The 27,923-nt window shown below is 43.6% G+C and overlaps 1 protein-coding gene across 12 annotated transcripts in view; it reads left to right on the plus strand.

Moving 5' to 3' along the window:
- Positions 1-27,923, plus strand: part of LOC120384314 (c-Maf inducing protein) — a 173,975-nt gene that overhangs the window by 64,205 nt on the left and 81,847 nt on the right. The window contains exon 1 of one of the 12 annotated variants that reach the window (XM_039502822.1): positions 21,716-21,829. The exons of the other annotated variants lie outside the window; for them this stretch is intronic. The gene's annotated coding sequence lies outside the window, so the exon portion shown is untranslated. Of the gene's footprint in view, positions 1-21,715; positions 21,830-27,923 lie in introns of those variants that run through there. 12 annotated transcript variants of the gene reach the window in all.

The following is a 27,923-nucleotide window of genomic DNA, read 5'->3' on the forward strand; positions in this document are numbered from 1 at the left end:
AACTTGCTGCTGCCCAGGGAATAAAGTCCCTTGCTGCATGCATCTTGCTTTAGCCCAAATGGATTTTATGTCTCTGTTAGTTTGTTTGTTTTTAAAGGCAGCAATAGGCATATCTGAAACAGAGGAAGAGAAATGTAGCATTTTTGTTATCTCTTCATTTCAGATCATTGTGATACAAGATGAGATCATCCAGTTTAACCCTTTGGACACTGGGGAAGTCTAATCTCGATCTATGCATCTTCCTAAGTATTCATTGAGCTGGTGGTCTATGAGATGTGACTGTTATATAGGTTAAAACTCAGAGGCACACCTGACACAGATCTTTGTTGTGAGTGATGCCCAGAGGTGTTTTTCAGTAACAGTTCAGCCTGTTGAAGTGAGTAGTTTCCAGGAGAACTTGTGGGAATACATGATCTACTTACCTCTTTTTTTTTTTTTTTTTAAATTGTGGCCTATAAACATCATTTCCCCCACTTCTTGTGGTGTTAGTTTTAACCCCAATTTTTAAAAAGAGGGCTCTCTTATCAGCATTATGGAACTGGTGGCTCCATGTTCGTGTCAGTTCATGTGCTTGGTGCTGCTGTCTTTGTAACATTTGGAGAAAAAAGCTACATACAGTCCCAACACCCAAACCATAGCTGCTTCCTAGATAGACTGCATTTCTTGCTTACATCCTGAGATGAGACTGGACATCTCAATCTTAACCCCGGTGAGCAATTAGAGCAGCTTTTAAGTATTTTGGCCCTTCCACAGAATTAATCCTGTCAAAAGGTGTGTGGAAAGGCGAGACCAAGTTCTGAGCTGAATTGCATGGCCTACCTCCCCTACGCTGTATTTCCCTGCAGAATCAAGGAAGCCTGTACTTGCCTGCCCTGCACTTAACGCTCTGAATAAATCATAGGTTTAGTTTCCATTTCAAAGCCAGTGTTGGCTGCTGCATTGGAGATTGAGTCTGATCATTTTGGTTATACATAGTATGACAGGTATGCTTTATAAGGGTGAAATTACTGCTGATGGAGGGACTAGCTGATAGCCTTGAAGAGTGACATCATCTGTGCATAGTAAAGACAGAGTGGCAGAAATCCAAGTTTTTCCACTGTGGAAGGATCACCTATAAGAGACTCAATGCCAATCATGGCCTTTCTGCTGCGACTGTCAGCACAGGTGTCAGTTAGGACCAAACATTATATTGTTTTTTGCGAGGTGACTGCTAGCAAGCGGACTCAGACCAGCCAACTATTTTTGGACAAGCTACTGAGAAAAGACTGTAGGATTTGGCCTTAGAGAGGGAGAGAGAATGGGGTGGGAAATACAGTGCAAAAACCAGTATAATTATTTGCACCTTTCAGAAGAAACCATGTGGAACAGTCTCTGGTACGTAGAAGTATATTTTTAGACACAGAAAAGTAGAGCTAGAAAAGCTAGAAGACTTGTTTGGGATTTGGTTTTGGGTGTCATATGTAGTGGCGTGTGCAGTAATGCACTTAGCTAGAGGACCTGTTAAAGCACAGCTATGCTTCATCATTCAGTGGTTAAAGTTACAGGAAGCTTGTGTCGGCATGTAAAATGTTTTGGTAAAGTAATATATAGGTCAAGGAAATGACGTAGATGCAAGTTAATTCCTAGATTTGCCTCCTACTTTCTTTGTTTAAGTTGCAACATTTACTAGAAAACAATTTGGAATGGTGGTAAAAGTTAGTGTTTTTTTTGTATCTTGTCATTTACCCCCACCACCACCAATTTGAACACAATACTTAGAAATAATGGTACAGATTTTCAGTTTCTCCAGCTATTTGTGCAAATTGTTTTGTTGCACAATAATAATAATTAATAAGCACTTTTCATCTGTTGATCTCAAAGTGCTTTACAATGGAGGGCTGTATCAGCCCCCTCCGTTTTACAGATGGAAAAACTGAGGCATAGATAGATGAAGTGGCTTGGCCAAGATCACCTGGTAGGTCCATTGCAGATCTGGGAATAGAGCCCAGTTTTCTTGTGCCCCAGGCCAGTGCTCTGTCATCAAGGCCACCTTGCCTCTCTGTATAAGTGGCTGCAACAGGCTGATTACTCACACAATTACCTGATTTATGCCAGTTGTATCTCCCTAAATTCCCGCCTAAAACTGACGTGAACTTCTGATCCTGCTTAGATGCTCCCAGCTTAGTAGATACTGTATACCACTTGTTCTTTCAAAAACTCTAAAGCGAAACATTTTCATAGATTCTTAGTTTCCAAGCCCAGATGGCACTGATCATGATCATCTAGTCCAGGGGTCAGCAACCTTCCAGAAGTGGTGTGCCGAGTCTTCATTTGTTCACTCTAATTTAAGGGTTTGTGTGCCAGTCATACATTTTAACGGTTTTAGAAGGTCTCTTTCTATGTCTATAATATATAACTAAACTATTGTTGTATGTAAAGTAAACAAGGTTTTTAAAATGTTTAAGAAGCTTCATTTAAAACTAAATTAAAATGCAGAGCCTCCCGGACTGGTGGCCAAGACCCAGGCAGTGTGAGGGCCACTGAAAATCAGCTATTGTGCCACCTTTGGCATGCGTGCCATAGGTTGCCTACCCCGATCTAATCTGACCTCCTGTATAACACAGGCCATAGAACGTCCTCCAAATAATTTCAGCTGCAGCCTGTATTTTCACAAGGTAACTGTTACATGGAAATAGATCATATATTTTCTATGGAACTGGTTTAATTAGTTCCTTTGATATATATAATCTCTCCCATAGTTCTGAAAATAATGGTCTCTACAACAGGGAGTGGGATGGTGGCAGGGCACAGACTGGCCTGTAACGTTTTTATATGTTGTTTGCTGCAGTGACAGATTCTTGGTGCTGATCTGTAGTGCCTTCCCTTGGAAAGTGACCAGTGGAATGCAGACTCTGCCTCTGACCACATGTGTGTAACGAAGGCAAATAGTCCCACCATACGATTAGACAAGCCTTCTCTGTGATGAAAATTGGGAACGTTTCTACAGCTACAGCACCGTCTTGTGATGTTTTAAGTGGATCCTTTCCTTCCCTAGAAGTCAGCCTGCCCTTTTGACAGTGATCAGTGACGTTTTGTATGTTGTGGCCATGAAAATTTATTAATTTTAGTCCTAGTGAAAAGTGCCCATTTGTCAGCCCCAGGAGGCAGTTTTCAGTTTATCCACAGGACGGGAGCTGCATGAGCAGCGGCAGTGCAAACTTTCTGCACCTGATACTTTGCTTATTAGGACAATCTTTCAGAGTCGGTGGAGCTTTCAGACACGATTCCCATACATTCCTTGGCCTCTGTCCTCATTCTGCCAATTGCTGGCAATCAGTGCCAATTGTGATTGTGCTAAGAGCTCGTTAGTTATTGCCAGTTTCTTTCCTACAAAGAACAACACATGGTTGCCTAGTATTTGCTGTGTTACAAGGTTTTATCACGCAGAAATTAAGTAGGATAGACAAATCAATTTATAATCTAGATGCCCTTGGTTTCCTTTTCTCCATTGACAGCCATCTGTTATTTTACACAGCCTGGGAATCATGTCTGTACCAAGGAGCTGTCAGAGTGGGGATAGAAAAGATGCCCCACATATTATGGGATGTATTTCTTTCTTATCCCATCAGAGCTACTGTATGGACAGCAGATTGCAATTTCCTCCTTGCTCTTCCTGTGTAAAAGAAACAGCAACCCGTGACTGGCACAGTACCTGCAGTGTATTGTGTTGTTCAGAACATTCATCTTCTGTGTTTCAAGGGCGTAGTATCCTGTGCTTAATCAAAAGCTGACACCAGTACAATTTATGACATGATTGCATTGAATTAGATCGACCGTTAACATTGTTTGAGGTCGCTTACGTTTATTCCATTGGCTGCCCTTTCAAAACAAGGAGCTCTGTTGGTTGGCAGGAGGTGGTATCCTGCCACTTGATAAAAATTTGTTTGGCAGACAAAAATATTAGGGGTCGCTGCACTTTGAAGTTATGGGTTATTTTCTGCATGTTCTGGGCACTGCTGGTGTTCACTTTTTACATATGGAGACAGAGCACCAAGAAATTGTAGTCACCGTTATATAGAGTTGATCCCTGTAGCTTTCATGTTTTAAAATGATCTTCTAGTTTGCCATTAGAAAAGAGCTATGTCTAGTCCTGAGATTTAGCTGTAGCTAATACACTAGAAATTAGCCAATAGGATTGCTGGTTGTGGCACAGTGCAGTTACACAACATCATAGATAAGCAGTGGTGGTTATGCGATTTGAGAAAACAAACTGAAAACCTGCACTATTTGTGATAAATCATTTTATGTCTGAAATGAGACTGCATCGTTTGTTTAGACCATAGGCTCTTCGAGGCAGAAGCTGTGTGTTCCTTAAGTGACTTTTTTTTTAATAACATAAAGCTGAGCATGCTCTTGGTGTTTAGTAAATAAAAACAAAAATCAAGACCAAAAAACGCCCTCAAGTTTTAATTGCTTGGTTTCCCATGCTAGTGAGCGGAACACACTCAGAGTAGAAGGCAAATTCTGTAATGATAAAAGATTTCAAAGTAAACCCTAGTGAGAAGGTCTGTGGTTACACTGGGGTGTGTGCGCGTGGAATAAGGCATCAGCAAAAGGGAAGTACATGAGACCCTGAAGCCATTAAGAGCTTTAAAAGAAAAAAGTACCTAGTTAAAACCAGTAGGACAGATTACTGGAAGACAGCACAAAGATACTCAGAAATGGAATAACACATTGATCAGATTTATGAGTCAGTCAGCTCCTTTTCTTTCTAATCTCAGTAGCTGTCATGCAATTAAAAAGTGTCTAATTTATCGATCTTGGATGTGAAAGTCAGCCCAGTGGAAGAGGCAGTTTACCTCTACCCCGATATAACGCGGTCCTCGGGAGACCAAAAAAAATCTCACCGCATTATAGGTGCGACTGCATTATATCAAACTTGCTTTGCCCCCCCCCCCACCGTTCCTTGTTCCCTGACCGCCCCCTCCAGAGACCCCCGTCCCTAATCACCCCCAGGACCCAATCCCCTACCCAACCCCTGTCCCCTGACTGCTCTGATCTCTATCCACCCCCCCCCACCTCCTGACAGACACTCACCGGCAGCAGCGGGAAGCGGAGCAGACTGGCACCAGCCCGCTCTACTCTGCCCAGCTGCTAGCTGCAGCGCTCCATTTCCCGCTGCAGGTGAATGCGGAGGGCGTCCTTTCCCCAACCTCCCCGCACTGACCGGCGGCGGGAAGCGGAGCAGCCCAGCCCCAGCCAGCTCCACTTCTCCAGCTCCCAGCCGTGGTGCTTCACTTCCCTACGGGCAGGTGAGTGCAGGACCTTTCCCCAGCCGCCCCCCAGCGACACGGCTGGGGCCAGGGCAAGGAAGGCGGAGTGGGCTGGGGCCATGTTGCTCCATTTCCCGCTGCAGGTGAGTGCGGGGAGGTTGGGGAAAGGACTCCCCCTGTACTCACCTGTGGCGGGAAGTGGAGCGCTGCGGCTGGGAGCTGGCAGAGTGGAGCGGGCTGGGGCCGGGCTGCTCCGCTTCCGCCGCTGCTGGTGAGTGCGGGGGGGATCCCTTCCCCCAAGCTCCCTCCCCCGAGCAACACGGCTGGGGCCGGGGTGAGGGAAGCAGAGCGGGCCACTCTGGGACTGTGGGGTCCCCAAAAGTGCCCTCCCACAGCTCCTGCCCCCTAGACCCTGGGGGGAGGAGCCCCTGACCGCCCCCGAAGCCCCCTGCCCCTTAATGAACCCCTCAGCCCCAGCCTGGCCCAGCACTTTTAACATGCTTGTCAGAGCTTTACTGCCTTGTATGCGAACCTGCCTTACATCAGGTCGCATTATATCGGGGTAGAGGTGCATTTACTTGCAGAGATGTGTGTGAGAGTAGAGTCTGTCATAGTACATTCATTTACATTAAATGCCAACCATTTTGCTGAAGTAACCCAGACTAAACCTGCTTGCAGTTTGCAAGGTCAGTCTTTATCTCCTTTACATGGTGGGCCAAGGACTTGACTTCTTCTAACGTGAGGTCAGATCCAGTGGCTTGTTCTTCACAGGCTCTTTCTCTTTTCCTGTGGAAGAAAGAGCAGAAACTCCAGTTGCTGACGTCTTTTGGTTTCTTTTGAAATAATTAAGGAGTGTTAGAAGCAGAGTTCAACTGCATCCTTGCTCTTTTCTCTGGGTCCCGGAAGGTCGTGTGAGGGAGGAAGCTGTTTAGTGGAAAGCGATTCCATAATCTTTGGTAGGAAGGCACACCACGTCACTACAATGAGATGTCTTCAAAAATTGCTTATTGGAGCGTCTGATATCAGAATAGTAAATACAGTACCTCCCCTGCTTTCGACCTGCTTTATCAGAAGAAGTGAAAGATACTGCTGGAATGTGAATATTCAACCCCTCTCCCCCAACTCTGCAGTACTTCTTTCTGCACAGTAAGATCTCTTGAGTTAAATATTAAAAGAAAATGTCTGTGCATCATTGAGATTGTTCATAATTTTAAATTCTGATGGCTGAAATCACTTTGGTGTATGTTCTGATGGCCGTACTCGTGTCATGTAGTGTGTTGCTCCTTGCATAGTCCTTTTGGTTCCACTGGGATGATTGGCGGGGTGAAGATGTCAGAAACTCAACTTTGGAGTGGAAGGGCAGTTTTGAGGGCACAAAGTCAACTAGCTTTAAGCCTCAAATATAGTTTTGCTTAAAACAAAAGGGGGACTTGCCAACCCTAAAGTAGGGCCTGAATAAAAACCATTTAAATCAGTGGGGAAATCTTCCCTGACTTCAGTGGGAATTGGATTGGATCCATATATAGAAGTGTTTCCATGATTTTTTTTAAATAAAAAAAAAGTCCCTGCAGTTTTGGAATCTCAAATACAGCACATGTGCGGCTACATTAAAATCAGACATCAAAACTCACTACCTAAAAAGGAAATTAAACAGCCTGGTCTCATTGTCTTTGTAGAGCAAAGCACAACGAGTAAACACGCAGCACTAATGGTGAAAAGTAAATTGGAATTTTTTTTAAAAAAGTTCTAATAATTTAAGTAGCATGGGTATTGATTTATTTAAAAAAAAACAACAAAAAAAACCTCCCCACTCATCTTTTGTCCCAACACCATCTCTGTTGAAAAGGAAAAATAAACCACTCTGTTCAGAAATATATGACAGAATACAGAAAAATTGACTATATTTAACAAAAATAAAACTGTTTGAGTGTTTTGTTTTAAATGGGAAGCAAAGCATGAGAAACCATAGGCCATTTATATGTATGCAGTGTTGCAAAAGACCCAAAGGAGACCGCCCAGCACGGAAAAACCTCAGGCTTCAATATTCAGAAAAATATTTTTTAAAAAAAAAGTCATTTAAAAAATGTGCCTTGGTATTTTTTCTTTTTCTTTTTAGCTGTGTAGGTGATGGATATTAAACAACCCTCTCAAATTCTTAAAGCCACTGTCCCAAATTGCCTCTCATGTACAGAGGACATTTTAGACATAGGTCAAGTTAGTCATTGGAATAAAGTCAAAGGGTTAGATCCCGACAGTCTCCTGCTGCTTTTAAACAGTTGCTGACACCATTTGCACAAATTGAGTACTATAGTTAGACGCCATTTGAATACGTAACTTCCTGGTGAAACTTGGTTTTGGCCTGCTGAAAACTTGGCCCCTCTTTATTTCTAATGATAAATGAAATAAAGACCTGAGGACTAAGGCTGGCTGCAAAGGGACATTAACGGTTCTGACAAACAATGAGATGCCATCATGTTGGAACTGTATCAGAACAAATAGCTCATTTGCACCTTGAGAGACACATGAAAACCATAAAGAAAAGGCAGGGCAAGGAGGGACATTCTTTTGTTTCAAGGCCCTGAAATTGTTAGTATTCCAGCAAGGGAGGTTTCCAATGATGCGAGTGCACCATCCGTTATTTATTGTAATGTAAACACCTCATTTAATACTGGAGGATTAAAATTCATCCCAAGGGATTATGTCATGTTCCACTCCTTCTACCACACAATGGATTTGCTCTTCCGTTTTGGTGCGTGGCCCTGAATGCTGCGCTTATGAACTTGCTTGATTCAACATTATTGAATGAGAATATGAGAGAGCTGCCATTGTATTTTGCCAGGTCAGTAATTTTGGCTTTTTTATGCCTTTTCTGTGTTGCCTGAAATTGAAGACTGTCATTTGAATCAGAGCAGCACTAAGGTGCTTGCTTTTGTTGAATTCTGGAGAACTATTGAGGGAGGTAAATTTTGATGGCTTTCCTCATTGGTTTGCAGAGTTACCCTCATTTTTGCTGATGTTGAGAGTCTGTGGCAAAAGTCAACAGAAGGAGCCTTGGGGCAGGGAGGAATGGGAAGTGAGTGGAGCCCTGAGCCTCAGTTTCCCCATCTTCCAGTGGCACTAATTTTTACCTAACTCTCAGGTTTCCTGTGCAGCTTAATTTGTATTCCTGAAATGCTCTGAGATCATGAGAATAAGGAAGATAGAGAAGTGCAAAGTAGCATTATTAGAATAGTGACCCTGAAAAGCATTAGGAAGATACTGCATATCAACTGGATAATGAAAGACACACTTTTTTTTCTTTTCTAAAAGCAGCTGCACTTGACTACAGTAGACTGACTTTATATTAGAGTAACTGAGAGTGGCATTTGGCCTCTAGTGCTCTTTGTAATTAAAATTTACATGGTCGTGCCTTTACTTTGTCCCTTTTTTCTGTCATTTTAGGCTCAGCACTGACTTAAAGGGGGAAAAATGCCCCCTCCTGCCTTACCATCACCACTTGCTGCAGTACCCACAAGTTCCTAGGACAGCTCCCACCCAAGTGTTGATCCTGCCTGTAGCATATTTAGTTTGGGAGACCTTTTAGTGGTGCAGGCACATGCTAATCCCGGTGTCCCCAAATACCATAAATGTGCTTTGATCAATGTGACTAATTGATAAAAATGGATTATCAGATGTCTTTTTGATCTCAAGACAACAACAAAACCCCACAGCAACAACCAAGCCCAGGCATAATATCTTATGAGAAGCACAGATTACCAAACATATCTGTGTTCCCTTTGTAGGGTTGTTTTAATATATTTATGATGCAGGGTAGTTGTAACTGAGCTAGAATTTATTCTCATTGATGTCACTGGAATCTTTACTACTGATGCGGCTGGGAGTAGGATTTGGCGTATAGTGACCCAATAGTTTCCATCAAAACTTCTTATATTATTGTTGGTCATCTAAAAGCATTTTAATTAGGATGTGCAGAAAGCAGAAATGCCTTTTTGAGGGGCCTTCTGCATGTGTGAACGCAGATCAGAATATTCAAAGAATAGTCTTGTACCATAAGAGCTAATAGAAAGGCCTACATGTGAGTTTCCTGTACAAACTTAACTGTGCCAAGGAATGAGAGACGTGCTTAGAAATAGATTCATCCTGTGACAAGTAGTCAAATGCGTAGTATTTTGTGTCTTTGTCTAGTGCAGTGTTTTTCAACCTTTTTGTATTGGCGACCCCCTGTAGATTAAAAAAAAAAATTGTGACCCTCCCCCCATTAGAAAAAATTGTGATCCCTTATCTTAAGCTGGGGGGCAGGTGAGGCCTTTAGATGGGGTGCCGAAGACGGGGCTTCAGGGCTGAAACATATGAAGTAGCTTCATGGGTCACCCTGTGGCGTGGGCCCCGGGCAATTGCCCTGCTTCCTACCCCCTAACCCTGGCCCAGCTTGCGAGCCTCCTAAACTTGTCCTGCGGCCGACCCCCAGGTTGAGAAACACTTGTCTGGTGGAAAACCTCATCTCCAGCTTGTCTTATTTGTATTTTTAATGGACAGACATGGATACCACACTCGTGTAGCTCATAAGCTTGCCAAACAGATCTTGTAATGTGCCTTGTAAATAGCTCTGTATGGCAGCTAGGAGATCCTGCTGTGCTTATGAGGCCACTTCTTGGTGAAGAAGACGTGGCTGCCATTTTGGGGTTCTTGTAGCATGAGAACTACTAGAGAAATAGAATGGTTGTGACACTTAATTAAGATTCATAATCTTAGATTTTAAAGCCAGAAGGGGCAGTTATGATCATGTAGTCTGACCTGCAGACCACAGGCCAGAGAACCACACTTAGTAACTTCTGTATCAAGCCCATAATTAAACTGCTTTCGGTTTTAGTTCAGCTCACACAAGTGATGTGTCAGTAACAAACTCTGGGCTTGATCTTCAAATAAATGGTCCTATATAAATCAAGGGAGCTGCTTGTATGAAGAAGATCTATATGCATGAATACATGCTGGCAAGATAGGCCCCAGCAGTTATCCTGTGGGCTCATTCCCATAGCAATTAATTACTGAAAGACCAGTCCCTGCACATCTTGGTCACATGAGTAAATCCTACGAAAGTCATTGAAAGTTTTGCCTGAGAAAGGACTGAAGGAGCACTTCAGGATTTGGCCTCCGGTTTTAAAAATAAGCTGCTTTGTTTGGGTCTAGCATTGTTTAAAGGTTTAACTTTCATTTGTAAATGTGTATCCTGTATATAGTACTATGTATATGCAGTGTGTGTAATGTTGTATATGTGCACATCTGTATATGTAGATACCTATTTATATACATTTATAGATAGGCAATGGTGTATTTAATGAATGTTACATTACTTCTAGAATTATAGATGCAGACTGTTTCAAAAAGTGTTGTTAGAATTCAGCAAGATCGACTGTACATCTGTTGCCATTGAGGCATTATTACTGCATTGTTGATTCTTATGAGGTCACGACAGCAGATGGGAACACTGTTTCACAGCTCCCTTTTGGTAGCCTCCTGGATGAATGAGATCCTGGAAATTAATGCACTGGATGGAAATGTTAATAAAATTTTAACAATTGATGCACCAAGGTGTAGGAGTATGCAAGATGACTACCTGTATCATTGCCATGAGCAAGCATGTAGAGAGACTGCACAGCTAGAGAGCTGAGATAAAGAGGAAGACCTAGCCAAGTGCCAGATATTCAAAAGTGTGTGGTTTTGCTGTTGCTGGTTTTTCATGGACCGTGGGTCATAGCCATGAGATTCAGATCTGTGCAAATGGGGTGGGTATGCAATTGCACCTTTGAAAATCTGACTGTTTCTTTAAGAATGCTTTTTTATGCATAATTCCCACCTCACAAGAGCTATTGGAGCTATACTGTGAATTCCCTGTTCTCCAGTTTGAAAGGGAGCTGCTAGCTGTATAGATATTAGAATTGGGACCAAACTAAAACTTGAGATCTGAGGTCTGGGTCTCGTATCCCTGTAATGAGCAGAATTGAAACTGTGCAGCTGAACTTCAGACCTAGATCAGAACGTTTTTGTCCCCAAATCAGAGTTCTAGCTCTGAATGTTTCAAAACTTTGGGTGTTTGGAATCTGGATTGTAATCCAAACTGCCCCAAATGTTGGGGTGTTTGAACTTCTCTCGTGGGCTGAATCCAGGCTACAAACTTTGAATGTGGGTCTGTTTCTGCTTCAGGCCCATTTCTAATAAAAATTAGATTTCTTGCAAGAGAATGAGAAAAACTGTTTACAGTTCCAGCAGGATGATTTTTTTTTGTACTTTTGGAAAGCTCAGCAAATATCAGCCAGACCCCTCTCTTCAGGGTGGAGGGGAGAGAATTTCTGAAAGAGGGGAGCTTTATTATTGCAAGCTGTAATTTTCTCTCCAGTAAAAACATTTGTCTAAAATTCTTTAATGACTCTCAAAAAAGGCTTGCCAATAACTTGTTTGTTCCTATGTGAGAAAAGAACTGATAAACAATCTCTATATACAACTTTCCTCTGTAAATGTTACCCAGGATGTGCAGGTAGGAAAACGAAGCCAAAACATTCACAATGCTCACCTTTTCCTGTTATTGCTGCCCTGATTATATTTCCGATAAAGCAGATATTTTTGTTCTTCACAACTGCAAACATCGTAGTCCCATGAGAAGGTGCTAGTACTGGGACTATACATAGCCAAAGTGATTAGAGTGGAGAGTGCTGATATTTAAAAGCAAATTAATGAAAATCTTCTGTCTGATCATATTTAATTTGAGTTATATTTCTTGGATAAATAATATGGCATAGCAACATGAAAAATAAATCCTTGCACTGTTGAATACTGATGGCTACTTTTGTATACCACTGCCCTCTGCTGGATGGAATCAGAACTGCTCATCTGTGTGTCATTGGCCTCTACTTTTAAAAGTAGTAAAGTAAAAATGTAACCCAAGAAGTTATGGCTCAAGTGGTGGGGGCCTAAGCTTTTGGAGGAGATGGAGCTGAATTCTTCCATCCCTGATACCATTGTGATTCTAAGGAGCCATGTTGTATAGTGATATTTGTGAAGCTTCAATATTAAAAAGAGGAGAGCAAGGAAGGTCTCCCTGTTTATATGGTTTAGGTATAGCTGGTGCAAGTAGAAATGGGCATAAGCCAGGATCCAGGTTCGGGTCTGGATTTTAAACACTTCCAAAACTTGGGCTGTTTGAATTATGGGGCTGTGCCTTAGATATAGAGAGAACCAAAATGTTTTAATCCCATTACAGGCCCTAATGATGACATTCAAATCTTGATTCAGCTCCAGAGTGTTTGAATTCAGTTTTCTGATGCAGACCCACGCTAGGGGGTTTTGGTACCCTGACACCTTCCCAAACAGGGGCGGCTCTAGAAATTACACCGCCCCAAGCAGGGCGGCTCGCTGCGCCGCCCTTCCCCAGTCCCACGGCCGGGGCAGAAGTGTCTGCGGCGGGTGCGCTGGTCCCGGCTCTGGTGGAGCATCCACAGGCACGTCTGCGGGAGCTCCGTCCGAGCCGCGGGACCAGCACACCCGCCACAGTCATGCCTGTGGGAGCTCAAGCGGAGCCGCGGGAAGAGGGGACCCTCCGCAGTAATGCCTGCGGCAGGTCCGCTCCTCCCGGGGCTCCGGTGGACCTCCCGCAGGCATGACTGCGGAAGGTCCGCCGGAGCCAAATGCCGCCCTGCCGGGACAATGCCGCCCCACGCGCCTGCTTGGCGCGCTGGGGTCTGGAGCCGGCCCTGTTCCCAAAGGAGATGGTGAGGCTGGCTCGATGTTTGTGTTTTGTAGCCAAAGAAGTCACTGATGACAATTCAGCTTTCATTGATCTTCAGTGTGTTTCTGAGGTCAAAGCTCTGAGAAGTTTCTCTTCTCCCTCCCTGAGTAGAAAGCCCTGCTTGAAAGGCTGTAGCTGTGATATTTAAGGATTTGCAAAAATAAGCTATTTCCTTTAGATGCAAAAAACATTCTGACCAAAGGAATTAAGCACTGACACACAGCTTGCAGGAAACCACTGGCTTCTCAGTGCCTTTGAACTGAAAACCAGAACATTACTGCAGAGAGTGGTCACGGTGCCTTCAACCTGATCATTGTGTGCAAACAGAGCAAGGGCTTGTAATTATCCCCAAGGATAAAACTTTCTCTAGGTTCATTTTGAAAGACATGACATAAGTCTTTCAGCATGATGTATCCCTTAAACCCAGTGTGATCAGGCAGGTGATTGTTGAGCAGGTCATGCTGACTCCAGCTTTTAATATTTATCACCAGAGGTCGGAGTATAAAGTGGATGAAATGGCCTGTTGCCTCTGTGGGAATTAAACAGAACTCCGGTTTTATATTACCACTGTTATTTAAGTGACAACAGGCATAGGCGCTGATTCCGTGGGTGCTCCAGGGCTGGAGCACACACAGGGGAAAAAAATAGACGGAGCTCAGCACCCACCAGCAACCCTGTGGATCAGCTCTTCCCTCCTCCCCCCGGCCTGCCCATGATCAGCTGTTCAGCCGCATGCAGGAGGCACTGGGAGGTGGGGGAAAGGAGCTGGGGGCAGGCAGGGGAAGGGGTGGAGCAAGGTGGGGGTGCCTATTGATTGGAGGGTCCAGCTGGGAAGAAACATTTATTCTGGCACATGAGACCCAATGCCTGGATGAAGTTTGGCTGCCCATCTGCTGGATGCTTTAAAAAAAAAAATCAAAAAAAAAAATCAGCCTAATAGTTCACTCCTTATTTTTGTTTCCAAATGTGTGTGTATGTGTGCGTGCGCTCTTTAATTAACCAACTTTGCTTGTTTAATTTAGAAGCAACTTAATAGATTAAAAAAAAACCCTTGGAGGGTGTGTGTGTGTGTAGTGTAGTGTAGTGTATACATGAACATGGATTTACTCAACAGTGAGCATGTTTTTATTATACAGAAGTGCATTTTTCCTGTGGTGTAGGGACTCGGTGATATACTGTGAATCTCAGCACATAGCAGAGGGATTTCTGGAGAGTGCCTGTGTCAAAATTTGATATATAATTCTAATCCGTAGAGCCTCGTGACAAAACTCCTCTGGGCTTCCATGTACACTCTAATTATGTGTATGATAGTGAAGAGGGGCTCCGGTCAGGTCTGGGACCCCATTGTGCTGCAGGCTCAATGACCACATAGCAACCCACTCTCCCTATCCCAGTGGATTTACAATATAATTTTAAGTGTAGACCTAATAAGTGGATTTAACAAAGAAGAGGAGGGAGAAGGGTTAAACTGATGAAGTCATGTATTTGGGTGGCTGACAATAGGACAGCTTGATAAACCAGATTCAAATAAACAAAAGACTGCTTAAGGAAATTGGAGAGTTTGTGTCTTTGGAGTTGACCTAAATTCCCAGAAGGTGTGTTGTAATTTCTATAGAATTATTCTCCTGCCTCAAAAGAACTACTGAAGTATGAAAGACTGGCCATTACTGAGAATGTGGGGTTTCTGGGTGTAGTTTTGCTAAAATAATTTGGTTACGATGGTGATATAACACCTTTCCCAAGCAGGTGTCTTTATTTTCATTTTATGAGATCTTTATCTTGGAAAAAACTTCATGCTTATAAATATTACATTAAAACTAGCAAGTTTACCAAATGGACATCTTTCGCATCAACTTGTAGTTCGCCATCCCTACAGCACAAACCATTATTGTTTTAGTTGAATTTCATTTTTTTTTAAATGAAGATAAAGAAGCACGTTTAGAAACCTGTGAAAATTCTTGTGCGCGGTAAAGAAGATTTAACAAAGCCAGCTTGGAATCTAATTGATACTGTGTCATCTCCATTGTGTCTCTACCAGAAAACTGACACATCTCTCAAACTTGATTCACTTTTACACTGCAATTGCCATTCCTCACCCCACCCTCTGTGGTGCAGGTATCACACATTTCATTTACCCTGTATTTAAACAGCAACACTCCTTACAATCCAAACAAGTCAGTCATCATTAAACAACGAGGAGGATCAGCACTGAAGGAGGTGATAGGTGGATCCTGGAGAGTGTGAGGAGGGATTGAGTAATCACAATTTTACCAAAGACTTCCTGTTTAAAAAACGGAATAAGTAAAGAGTGCTTTCCATTGGAGTGGTGACGTGTTCTCTGTAATGGAAGTGGTGAAAGTAAGCCAGTGACATAGCCATAGGAGCATGCATTAATTAAAATTCTCATGAGGAATACCAGTATTCTCTAATAAAGATGAGACACTTGAAACAAAACACGGTGTCCTTCCCCTTATGTAATATTTCTCAAGCCAAGAGGGGATGGGGAGTTTATAATTCATCCAGTAGAAGGTTACACTGACAACTGTTTGGAAGCTCATGGCTTGCACCTAATTTACATGAAAGGGTATCGATTGTGTTACTCCTCTTCTTTAATACAGAGGTTTGGCTCACAGAGACTACAGCTTCCACTATGCAGTGCTCTATCTGGATTGAGATGAAACATTGCATCCTGGGAACTATAGACTGTGTGGTCAGCCTTTGGGGGTATTTGTTTAAGCAAAGAATGAGACATTTAAAGTGCAACACATTTGTGCTGTGTTTAGCTGTCCTCGCTTGGCAGTGATTAAATCCCAGGTCTTGAAAACAAACAACATAAGAAACAAGCTGTGATGTGCTGTAAAGAAAACAGTGAGGGCTGTCGGGGGTTGCCAAAGTCTGAGAGACAAATCAATAACTTTACAGGATGTGGGATCCTGGATGATTCAACATCTGCACAGCTTCTGTATTTGGTACCTGTGCACCTTTTCATGCTTGACTATATAGGCAGAATGTCTTATAGCTGAGTTTGTGGGCTGAGTGCTGGCTGCAACTTCTCCCCCACCATGCCATCTACCCTTGCACTGGGTACTTGACTTGCAAGGAGAAATCCCCTTGGAAATGCCAAAGTTCTCTCCTGGCATAGATAGGTGGGCATCCTGCGTGAAAGACAGATAGCTGATCTATGCCAGGCAAGGGGTGATAGTCCCAGCACCCTTCTAGGAATTGTTGCCACTATCTGGAGATTTTTCTTTTGGCAAAGGTGACTTATTTCTGGCTTTCCTGGTGTCCTTGAAAGAAAAGAAAATATGCAACAGCAGTGTGTAACTGCCTTTGACTAAAACAATGGTTTCTGAATTGTTAGAGCTTTAAAAAAAATTAGAGATGTGTGCTGGTCTTTTATTTCATAGCAAAGCATATGTAATCTGTATATGCCTTTATGGCCTGGTCTCTGGTGCTTAAGAGATTTTCTTCCTGTGTGCCAGCTTGATATTTCAGACTAGGTGATGTTCTTCTGTTAGCAGTTCCCAGATGTGAGCTAGGAGATACCTGTAGCAAAGAAGCCACTGCAGGGCTTCTGTTAAGTGCATGTAATGGACGATTGTCTTGCTGGCTTTTGCTTTGAGTCTGCATGGCTTGCCTGACAACTGTGGTTGTATTTATATTCTTGGACTTCTAAAGCATCTATCCAATTAGGGTCTGAAATGAGAAGCTTTGGAGTAGTTTCCTAACGTAAAGCACTCTGTTGGTATGGAGCTGACGGACCTGTAACGGATGTGTGCTGCGACAGTGCAATTGTTGGAGATTTCCCTTAGCTGGCAGTAGTAGTAAGTCCCTTATCTTTTGTATGGGCTGAGCCACAACAGAGTCAGTATATTACAGGTTAGCTGAACCAGTGCTGCTGCAGTGGTTGTTGTGGTTTCTTATCCATATTGGGGAGAAATCATTGTAGACTTCCTCAGTTCATATGGTGCTGAGCTAAACACCTAGTGCCTGGCCCTAAAACCAGTTTAGAAGAGCCCGGGGGATGATGGTTCTTTGTGCGAGTGCAACATCTTTCAGCGAACAGTTTGCTGCAGTGCATTTTAGTTGAACTTTAGACGATACCTCGGGGTCAGTGCACAATGGAACGTCCTCGAGTGTAGTGCTGGCTTGCCTCGCTAGTCTGCCAGTACTTGAGTTTGATGCATTTCATGGCACAGTGCAAGGCCAGTCTGTTCACTAAGCGTTGGCTTGAAGATAATTGGAAACGGAGGGCAGCCTTGACTCAATGGTTTGTGGATGGAGTGTTTTCTGTCACATCGCTGTTGCTATGGAAATTTAGCTAGAGATTTGGGTGCTTGTCTATTGATGCTGCCTATTGAGGGCAGAGTGGTGTGATTTTAAAATGTGCATATATATAATTTAATTATTTTACAAATCTGTACATGGGCCCAGCGGCTCCTGCAATGAGTGCTTGTTGCTGCTGTTACTGTTGTTGTTTATTATTGCTGTTCTGAAAGGGCACACAATATGCTTGCAATTTCCCTGCCCAAAGTAGCTTTCAATCCAGGAAGACAGGCAACATAGGAAGAGAGAGGGACACAATCAGAATGTATAAATTTGTTTTCTGTGCTTTATATACTGTTTGTGTTGATGTTGTTAAATACACATCAGCCTCTACCCAGTTGTCTCTCAGCCTTTCTGTTATTTGTTGGCCACCTTCTTGTTGTTTTGTTTGTAATAGCACCTGGAGGCCTCAACTGAGATGGGGGCCCCATTGTGCTACTTGCACTATATACCAGTAGTAAGAAACGGTCCTTTCCTTGAAGAATTTACAGTCTTATTAGACATGACAAAGGATGGGAGGGGAAAAATAGTAATCACAAAATGTATAGAAATATGGATATTAATAGCTAAGCAACACGAACTAGGATAAATGATTGCCCATGTTAAGAAACAGTAAGATAATTCAAGTGGTAAGAAGGATGGACTTGTAGTTAAATCACATGTCTAGCATACAGTGAACTTTGTGTGACCCTGGGCAGGCCATTTAGGGCATGACCCTCAGAAGTATTGAGCCCCCACAATCCCTGCGGAGTAATTTTTCTGTTGCTCGGTTTCTTCATAGGTACATGGGGGATAATCATTCACATGGGTGTTGAGACTAATGGTTTGGAATTTTTAAATTCCACCCAATGAAATGAATAGGCAGCAGATTTAAAACAAACAAAAGGAACAACCCACAGTCAATCTGTGGAATTTATTGCTGGGGATGTTGTGAAGGCCAAGATTATTAATGGGGTTAAAAAAAGAACTAGAGAAGTAAATGGAGGATGGGTTGATCAATGGCTATTTGCCAAGGTGGTCTGGGATGTAACCCCATTGTGCTGGATGTCCCTAAGCCAGATGCTGGGACTGAACGGCAGGGGATAGATCACTCAGTAATTGCTCTGTTCTGTTCATTCCCTCTGAAGCACCTGGCACTGGCCCAATTAGTGGGCTAGATGGGCCATTGGTCTGTCCCAGTGTAGCCATTCTGTGTTCTATCTCTGGTATCTCCCATGGCTGTTGTGAGACTGATTGATTGGAGTTTTTAAAGTGCTTTGGGATCCTTTGGTGGAATCATGGAATCTCAGGGTTGGAAGGGACCTCAGGAGGTATCTAGTCCGAGCCCCTGCTCAAAGCAGGACCAATCCCCAGACAGAGTTTTGCCCCAAATCCCTAAATGGCCCCCTCAAGGATTGAACTGACAACCCTGGGTTTAGCAGGCCAATGCTCAAACCACTGAGCTATCCCTCCCCCCATATAATTACAAAGTAGTTTACATTAAAGACTCGACTATTCACTCTCTATAGGAATAAACTCATTGTGGCTGAGCGGTCCCTATATGTCTTTGTCATATGGCTCACAGCTTCCTGTGATGCCAAGGAGAACAAAGCTTTCCACCTGGGCTTGGCCTGTGTTAGAAAACCTTGCCATGTATAATAGCTTGCGCCAAGTATGGTTCCCTCCCTTTCCCACTTCTCTCCGCTGATGGTCATCCCGTAGTGTGCACTGAATCAATAGAATTCAGCAGACTTAGTTGCAAAATGTGATCAAGTCCCTAATTCTCTCAGGGATCAGCTTCCTTTTATACATCACGTGTTGTGCATGGATGGCTCTCCCTCCCCCCACATCAGCAGACTGGCTGTTTTCAATACTGGTTGGCAGTAGCACGAGACATGGAGGGATGACTTCCCAGCATACATGCAGAGTGTGCTTTTCTAATGCCAGCCTATCAGTCCATAATCGTTCAATATCCCCCTGGTGTCACTTTGTCACATTAACCCTCTTCCCAAAGCAGGAAATTGACTTCTTATGAGCTGCTCAGGCAGAGTATTCTTGTTGGCGGCTGTGCATCATCAAAAGCCATTAAGATACGCCTCTCATCGTACTGTCTGAAAGTCAAATAATTCTATGGATAAAATAAAAACAGTGTGCTCTCGGTGATTCCTCAGCTGGGTTTGACAATGAAAGAAATAACTCCCTTCCCGTATAAAAAAAGTGCATACATGGATTTTATAACATTGGTTTTTAAGCAACCTATTAACAGATTTTTTTTCCTGCCCACTTGACTCCTCTCCCACAGCACATTTCCTGGAAAATGACTTGATTTTTTCCCCCTTTTGATGGTGAATTTCTGAGAGAATTTTTCATATCCAAATCATTGCTTTCACATGGATGCAAGGTAACAGTGTAAGTCTGAGTGTCAGCTCATGTGCTGCTGTTAGCTGCTTATTAAATATGATTAATAGAAACATTTATATTCATTCAACATCTGAAGCAATTTGCATTTATTTTCTCAAGATTTTTTATCCCATCCTCTTCCCCCCTTCCTCCCCCAGTGTTGTTGCTCTGATGACTCAGACATTGGAGAGATTATTTCATGTTGAGGTGGAGACTACCTTTTCTTGTCAATTGCATGACAGACAGTTTAGTTCTCTCCATCACATGTGGCTGCATGGGATTGGTACATCAAACGCATTGCAAAATTATGAAAGTACTTTGTGTGCAGTCTACGATGATCCACGTTTTTGGTTTGTTAAATGACAGTGTTACATTTTAATGTAACAGCCTGCAATCCCAGGGATGCTTAAATATTTGGAGAAAAAGCATAGTTGCACCCGATCTGCTGCCGAGCTAAAATTCAGATGAATTTCTGGCCCAGATTCTCGGCTGGTGTAAATCAATGTAGTTCCACAGCAGTCTTTTGGAACTGTGCGGATTTACACCAACTAAGGATTGGGGCCTTTGCTTAATTAAATCACATAGTAAATTAGATTGTAAACTAGCTCCTTGGGGTAGACACCATCTTTATGTTCTGTGTTTTTATACAGCACCTAGCACAGTGGGATCCTAGTCCATGACTAGGGCTCCTTGAAGCTACAATAATACAAATAACTAATTTTTGTTGGAATCAACCTATATTGCATGGGACGTGTGTTTCCATATCTATGGATAAATGTGGTAGAATTCCCTGTTGTTATTCATTAGCATTCTCTAGGTTACAGCACGTGTGTGCATAATGTATGTAAACATGAAGCCAGCTCCTCAGCTAGTGTAAATTGGTATAGCTATATTGAAGATCTAGCCCACTGTGATTAAATTGATAGTGTTACTTTTTCCCCTAGGTATAAAAAAAAAAAAAAAAAAAAGGTTAGTGACCAAAGCAAACCCAGAGGCACACAAGAAAGTGCAGCATCTAGAGGTGGCATTTTGCTTTACCTCAATTAGTGACACACAATGCCACCCCTCTACAAGAATAGCCCCATCTTTGAAACACAGACCTTTCCATGTGCTCCTCAGCTCACATTTCCCTGACTCCGGCGCATCTGATCCAGAACCAAAGAGCTCTCCTTGGTTTCCTTTGCTGTGGAGCAGTGTGATAGACCTTTTGCTTAACAATCGGACTCGGAAAGGATTTGCTGTACTGCAGCAGACCCCAGGATTCACCTAGTGAAGAATTCTGGCTGTAGATCAGGGGTTCTCAAACTGGTTCAGGACCCCCAAAGTGGGTTGTGACCCCATTTTAATAGGGTTGCCAAGGCTGGTGTTGGCCCTGGGCCCCAGCAAGTCTGAAGCTGAATTTTTCCCACCGCCCAGGGCTAAGGTTTCATACCCCCACCCAGGGCAGAAGTTCTTGGGCCTCAGCTTTGGCCTCCCTTTTCTGCCCAGGGCTCAGGCGGGCTCAGTCTTCGGACCCCCCTCCTGGGGTCGTGCAGTAATATTTTGTTATCAGAAGGGGAGGGATCATGATGCAATGGAAGTTTGAGAACCGCTGCCCTAGATCCAAAAGTGATTTGGCTTCAGAGGAAACCTAAAACTCATATTCTCCATGTCATTGCACATTAATGTTACCATGGATGTGTGTGTATAGTCCTGCTGCTAGATTTTCTCCCTGTTATCATATTAATCATCATGAGATTAACATTGACTTCCACCTGTTATGACAAATGAATGACTGCAAATTTCTTCCACATCAAGAATTAGCTAAAGTGTATTGAGCTGGATATCATGACCTGACATTGCCAATAGGTGCACTTGATAAACGTCTTCCTGTCGCTTATACTTGGCCAGATCAGATGTTAATGCCTCTGAATTTTGTAGGGACAAGGGGCAGTTTCTAATATGCTGTTTCTTTTCTTGAGCCATAGGATGTATTCATGTATTGTCTTCGAGTCAGTAGCGAATGCAAGTCCATTGTGGCATGGCTGAGGACACAGGCTAAGAAGAAGTCTAGTCTCACTCAGTGCTGCAATATCAATATCAATCTTAGCAGGCAAGTTCTCTGGAAACAAGAGCTGTTCTTCTCACAGGCCTTTGTGCATCGCCTCCATCAATAAGGGTGCAGACATTCCATGCTGCTGGATGATTTAGTTGGGAATTGGTCCTGCTTTGAGCAGGGGGTTGGACTAGATGACCTCCTGAGGTCTCTTCCAACCCTAGTATTCTATGATTCTATGATTGTCAGAGATTCTTCATGCTGGCTGCCATTGTCAGCAATTCTTTAGTCCATGACCCTTTAAGATGCGAACTGAGCACCCTCACCTCCACTTCAGTTGGAGGTGAGGGCAATCAGCATTTCCCAGGAGGTGTTGTTTACCTTACCAGATTGGGCACTAATACAGATATGGACAGCTAAACATAATAGGGCATATTCATCATCCTGAACTGCGTGCGTTTACATGCCTTACTCCCAACAGCCAAATGAGACATAGACATCTGATGGTGATGGAGTGTGTGTTAGAATAGCATGTTTTTCCACCCAGGGTATCTCACTGGGAAAGTCATAGGCTATTTTAGGGTTACCTATCATCCACCCCCAGTACATATGTGCATCTGTCTGTCACATCTTATGTGAATGATTCCCTGTATTTGTATAGTGCATCTGTTCTAGACAGTCTCTTGTAGAAATGATGCAGTTGAAGATTTAGTACGTTATTATGTGAGTAAATGCATACAAGCCTCATTTTAACAGTGGACGTCATGTTTATTCTTTCTTTTTTAGTAAATTTCCTATGGAAACAAGTGCACAGATTTTTGTTCAATTGTATAGGCTGCTGCTGCTTCCCAGAGAAGCTGAAGGAAGGCTGACTTTAAATTTGGGCCTGAAAGTTCCTTCAATTTTATGAGCATTTAATCTTTGAGTTTGATTTACTCTGTCTTCTGGTATCTGGTTGTTCTGGGTCAAAAAAGGTCATCTGGCTTCAAAGCTTTATGGTTGATAAATCTTTATGAAACTGAACAAAATGCAAAGTTTTTTTTCTTTAAAAGAACAAATTCTCAGTTCCTTTTACACTGAAGGGAAAGGTATGTATGCCCACAGGCGCTGACTTCTGCTCCTGCCGGTGGATGCTGGACCCCCCCCTCTGCCCCCGTTCCTGCCCTGACTCCACCCCTCCTTCGCCCCCATTCCAATCCCTTCCCCAAAGTCCCTGCCCCAACTCCACCCCCTCCCTGCCCTTATTCCGACTCCTTCCCCACATTCCTGCCCAAGCCCCACCTCTTCCCCGCCTCCTCTCCTGAGCACACCACATTCCCACTCCGCCAGCCCCTGGAGCAGCCAAACAGCTGTTTGGCGGCAGCAGTCGGGAAGCGCTGGGAGGTAGGCGGAGGAGCGGGGAGGTGGCGTGCTCAGGGGAGGAGGAGGTGGGATGTGGGGGAGGGGAGCTTGGCTGCGGGTGGGTGCAGAGCACCCACTAATTTTTCCCCGTGGAGCCCTGGAGCACCAACAGAGTCGGCGCCTATGTGTATGTTTTGTGGGGAGAATGGGTTTCACAAAATCCAGTGTAAATGTAAATGTTTCCATGATTTAACTTCAATTTAAATAAAAAGCCTTTTCATAGAATCATAGAAGATTAGAGTTAGAAGAGACCTCAGAACGTTATCTAGTACAACCCCTGCTCAAAGTAGGACCAACCCCAACTAAATCATCCCAGCCAGGGCTTTGTCAAGCTGGGCCTTAAAAACCTCTAAGGATGGAGATTCCACCACCTCCCTAGGTAACCCATTCCAGTGCTCCACCACCCTCCTAGTGAAATAGTTTTGTCCTAATATCCAACCTAGACCTCCCCCTCTACAGCTTGAGACCATTTCTCCTTGTTCTGTCATCTGCCACCACTGAGAACAGCCGAGCTCCATCCTCTTTGGAACCCCCCTTCAGGTAGTTGAAGGCTGCTATCAAATCCCCCCTCACTGTTCTCTTCTGCAGACTAAACAAGCCCAGTTCCCTCAGCCTCTCCTCATAAGTCATGTGCGCCAGCCCCCTGATCATTTTCGTTGCTCTCCACCGGACTCTCTCCAATTCGTCCACATCCTTTCTATAGTGGGTGGCCCAAAACTGGACACAATACTCCAGATGTAGCCTCACCAGTGCCAAATAGAGGGGAATAATCACTTCCCTCGATCTGCTGGCAATGCTCCCACTAATGCAGCCAAATATGTCGTTAGTCTTCATGGCAACAAGGGCACAGTGCTGACTCATATCGATCTTCTCATCCACTGTAATCCCCAGGTCCTTTTCTGCAAAACTGCTGCTTAGCCAGTCAGTCTGCAGCATGTAGCAGTGCATGGGATTCTTCTGTCCTAAGTGCAGGACTCTGCACTTGTCCTTGTTGAACCTCATCAGATTTCTTTTGTCCCAATCCTCCAATTTGTCTAGGTCACTCTGGACCCTATCCCTACCCGCCAGCATATCTACCTCGCCCCACAGCTTAGTGTCATCCGCAAACTTGCTGAGGGTGCAATCCATCCCATCGTCTAGATCATTAATAAGATGTTGAACAAAACCAGCCCCAGGACCGACCCCTGGGGCACTCCGCTTGGTACTGGCTGCCAACTAGACATCGAGCTGTTGATCACTACACGTGAGCCCGACAATCTAGCCAGCTTTCTATGCACCTTATATCCACCTTTCTTTTTATTTAAAAATTCCCTGCCATGTTGCAGACGTAAAACAGCAGAGAGCTTGTCAACTATACACACACACACAAAACTGACTAACCTAACTCCTTGTCGAAGCCAAGTGAAATGTAAACATGAAAAAAATGCAGAAACAATAAAAAAAAATTTGTTTTTCTTGACAGAAGGCTAAATTTTGCTCAGTCCCATGAAGGTGAATTCAAAGAACCCTTTGCTCCCAAGTGTAACGGATAGGCACAGTATAGTTCCTGGACCTTCCCAGTGTGGTGCTGGCTACTCCAAAGTGGCAAAGGCCTCTCTGCACTGACCAGCCAAGCTAGCTCTGCCTGGGAAGTAATGAAGGCTTGGCTCCAGAAATGGGTGGTGTGGTGTAGTGTGGTAATGGAGCTCCCTAGTGCTCTGTGAAGCGCTGTGTGGGACTCAGGCATGGTACCCTCCCAGAGCTCCTGCTGGTGTCATGCACCTCTGCACAGCCCCTAGTGCGAAATGTGGCCTTGGGTATGTAACAGTATCTTAAAAACACCATTTCAAGGGTCTCTGTGCAGTAAGGCTGCAGTTTCAATTGCAAAGCAGGGTTGAAATGTTCAGATGTGGTATTTTGGAGGATGCTATCTATATTGGGTGTCTGGGGCTTGAAATATGTCAAATCTAAGAGAGCCTTCCCATTCTGCTAAGATGGCTTTACATCGGTGGTTCCCAAACTTTAACAGCCTGTGAACTCCTTTCACTAAAATGTCAAGTCTCACGAACCCGCCCCCTAAAGATGAGTATTTCCAGGGACTTTCTCCTTTACCCGAGTATAAATTATAAAAAGCAGGGATCTTGGAAATATAAGCATATCATAAAAACACATTTTATTACACACTATTATTTTTTATTACAATATTTTTATTACATTCTGAAAACGGCAACACTCTTCCAAGATCTCACTTTCGTAGCTTGTATCACTTTGAATAAGCCTGTTATAAGACAAGGCTCCTAGGTTTCATCAAGGAGTATCAGATGTGAAACAGCATGAAGGTATTTAAGAAGCCAACTCAAAGAGTTCCTCCTACACAAGCATTCAGGTCTTGTGCAGTCCAAGCAAACAACACACGTTACTACAAAGCTTAAACTTGTTCCTCATAATAATTTAAAAAAACAATGCTAGCTGCCTATTTATTTTTAAAACAGCAAAAAAAATCCACCTCCCTTTCCATTTCTTATAAGGAGTTTTGAAGTTTAAATCTCTTCAGTGTGATAGATATGCTTGCTTTGATCTGCTTAGCTCTTGGAAGTCCAGAGGCTCTGGGCTGCTTGCCCCGTGCTGCCTGGGGTCCCTATGGACAGCTCTGTCCGCCATTAGGGATTTTTTTTCCCAAGAACTCCCTGTAACACTTTGTGAACCCCGTTTGGGAACCACTGCTTTACATCATTAAAATGGAAGGCATTTCAAATTTTTTAAATTTATATTTATGTAAATTTCCTTATCAAGGTTGTGCCGTGAAAGCACAACTGTGACAGATATTGCAACCCCTCGCAGTGTCTTTGGGGACTATATTGTATTTTATGTTTAAAGCCTGAAAAACCCTCAAAGACTTTATGATGAGATGGCCTGGACAGTACGAACTGGAGAACATTCATAGCCATTTGTATGAGTACAGGTGATGTGTATTTGTGTGTTGCTGGCTCACTCCGGTGGGTGGGAGGTGTTTCCTGTGAAATCTGGAATCACTTGGGGGTGATTAATGCAAAATCCCAATGCTGGCTATGAAGATATCCAGCCTTTGAAGCTTGAACCTCCTAAGTATAGAGAGAGGGACAGTTTTTACCTGTTTTCTGGAGGCTGGAGGACAAAGCAGGGCTTTTGGTATAAAAGTCGGAGGCTTTGGCTACACTTGCATTTTCAAAGCTGCTGCGCAGCGCTGAAGCGCTAGTGTAGTCAGCGCCAGCGCTGAAAAAACTCTCCCAGCCCTGTCCTCTCCACCACCTCCCTGAATAACGGAGACGCTGGGGCCGCTCGCCAGCGCTGCGCGCTGGGACCACTGGCGCTTGTAGCGCGCAGCGCGCAGCGCTGCAGAGGGTGTTTTTCACCACCTGCTGCACCCTGCTGCAGCGCTGCAAGCCTGAGTTTAAACAGACCCAGAGCCTTCCCTTTGTTACAGCAGACACAGGACTTGGTCTCGTAGGGCGCAAGGGAAAGACTTTGGCCTAGCAGACTCTCCATGTTGGAGATGGGTGATTCCTGATTTAGTGAGCATTTAATTCCTTTGATTGTTTTGTGTATCATTTCTTGGTGATGCATTTGCTCTAAGAATAAGTGTGCTTTGCTTTGGAACAGCTGTGCAGTCACTGGTAAAAACACTGTCATTGTCCTGGGAGAGAAAGCAAAGCACAGGTGCTGGGCGCTAGGCTGATGGGCTTGCTGGGGATATCACAGTGTAAGGCAGGGAGCTGTGCAGCCTTAAAACCCTGGTCAGAAGGAAGTGAGACCTGGGTCCCTATCGAGGAAACAGACGGAGGCATGAGACCTGAGTGGCCACAAGTGGGGAGGGGAGATACAGGTGCAGTTACCCTCGAAACTGTGACACAATCTAGTCCATTCTCTGTGACGGAAGATTTGAAACAGTGTTGAAGTACATTTGTGGGGGGAGGAGGGGGAGAGGCAGAAGTGATATTTAAATGATATATAAATTAGCCCCTAAGGTAAAAAAATACTCTGGCTATGGGAGAATAAAACAAAACAGAAAAACCTATTAATGACTAATGGTTTTCTTTTGATCCTTTAATAAGAAGGCAGGGTTGTACATTATCTTTCTCTTTCTAAATGTGTTGATTAATGAATATCAGCTGATGTTTGGTCTTTGGGATGAGATTTAGTTGTTGAAAGATTACAGAGCTGTGATTGAACTGGGTGAGTTATCTTTGTGACTGTTTAAAAAAGGCAGTTACTGGAAAAGCTATGGGAAAAATCTTTGTCTCAGGATGAGAGTCTGTGAGGTTCTGAACTCCTGTTTGAAGGGAATGGGAGCTCAGGGCACTCAGCACCACAAAGGATGGAGGCCCTAGAGTACAATTTGCATTGCTCCTGCCCTATTCATTTGATATTTACTGCTGCTGGTGCTGGATTCCCCCTGTCCCGTCATTCTTTCAGAGCATGTTGTTGAAAACTTTCGTCTCCTGAGCCTAATAGACCCTGCTCATGCTGTTTTTCATATTTTCCCTGAGTGTTGTCGTCTTGATCTCTAAAGGGTCTTGGGCTTTTGGTTTCCTGTGAGAACAAGATAATTACTCTCCAGTAGGCAACGTCTGACGTACAGTTTCAGCAGAAACCACTGGGACGCCAGTCACTAGCATGGAACAATATTGTGGGTAAATGAATAAACAGAAGTTTATCATACTTCCTGCACAACAAACTTTTGTTAAAGAGACAGTGAAAATTTTTCATCGCCAGAGTTGGTATAAAATTTAAA

This window comes from Mauremys reevesii, linkage group 16 (genome assembly GCF_016161935.1).
Source record: "Mauremys reevesii isolate NIE-2019 linkage group 16, ASM1616193v1, whole genome shotgun sequence".
Classification (NCBI taxonomy): Eukaryota; Metazoa; Chordata; order Testudines; family Geoemydidae; genus Mauremys; species Mauremys reevesii.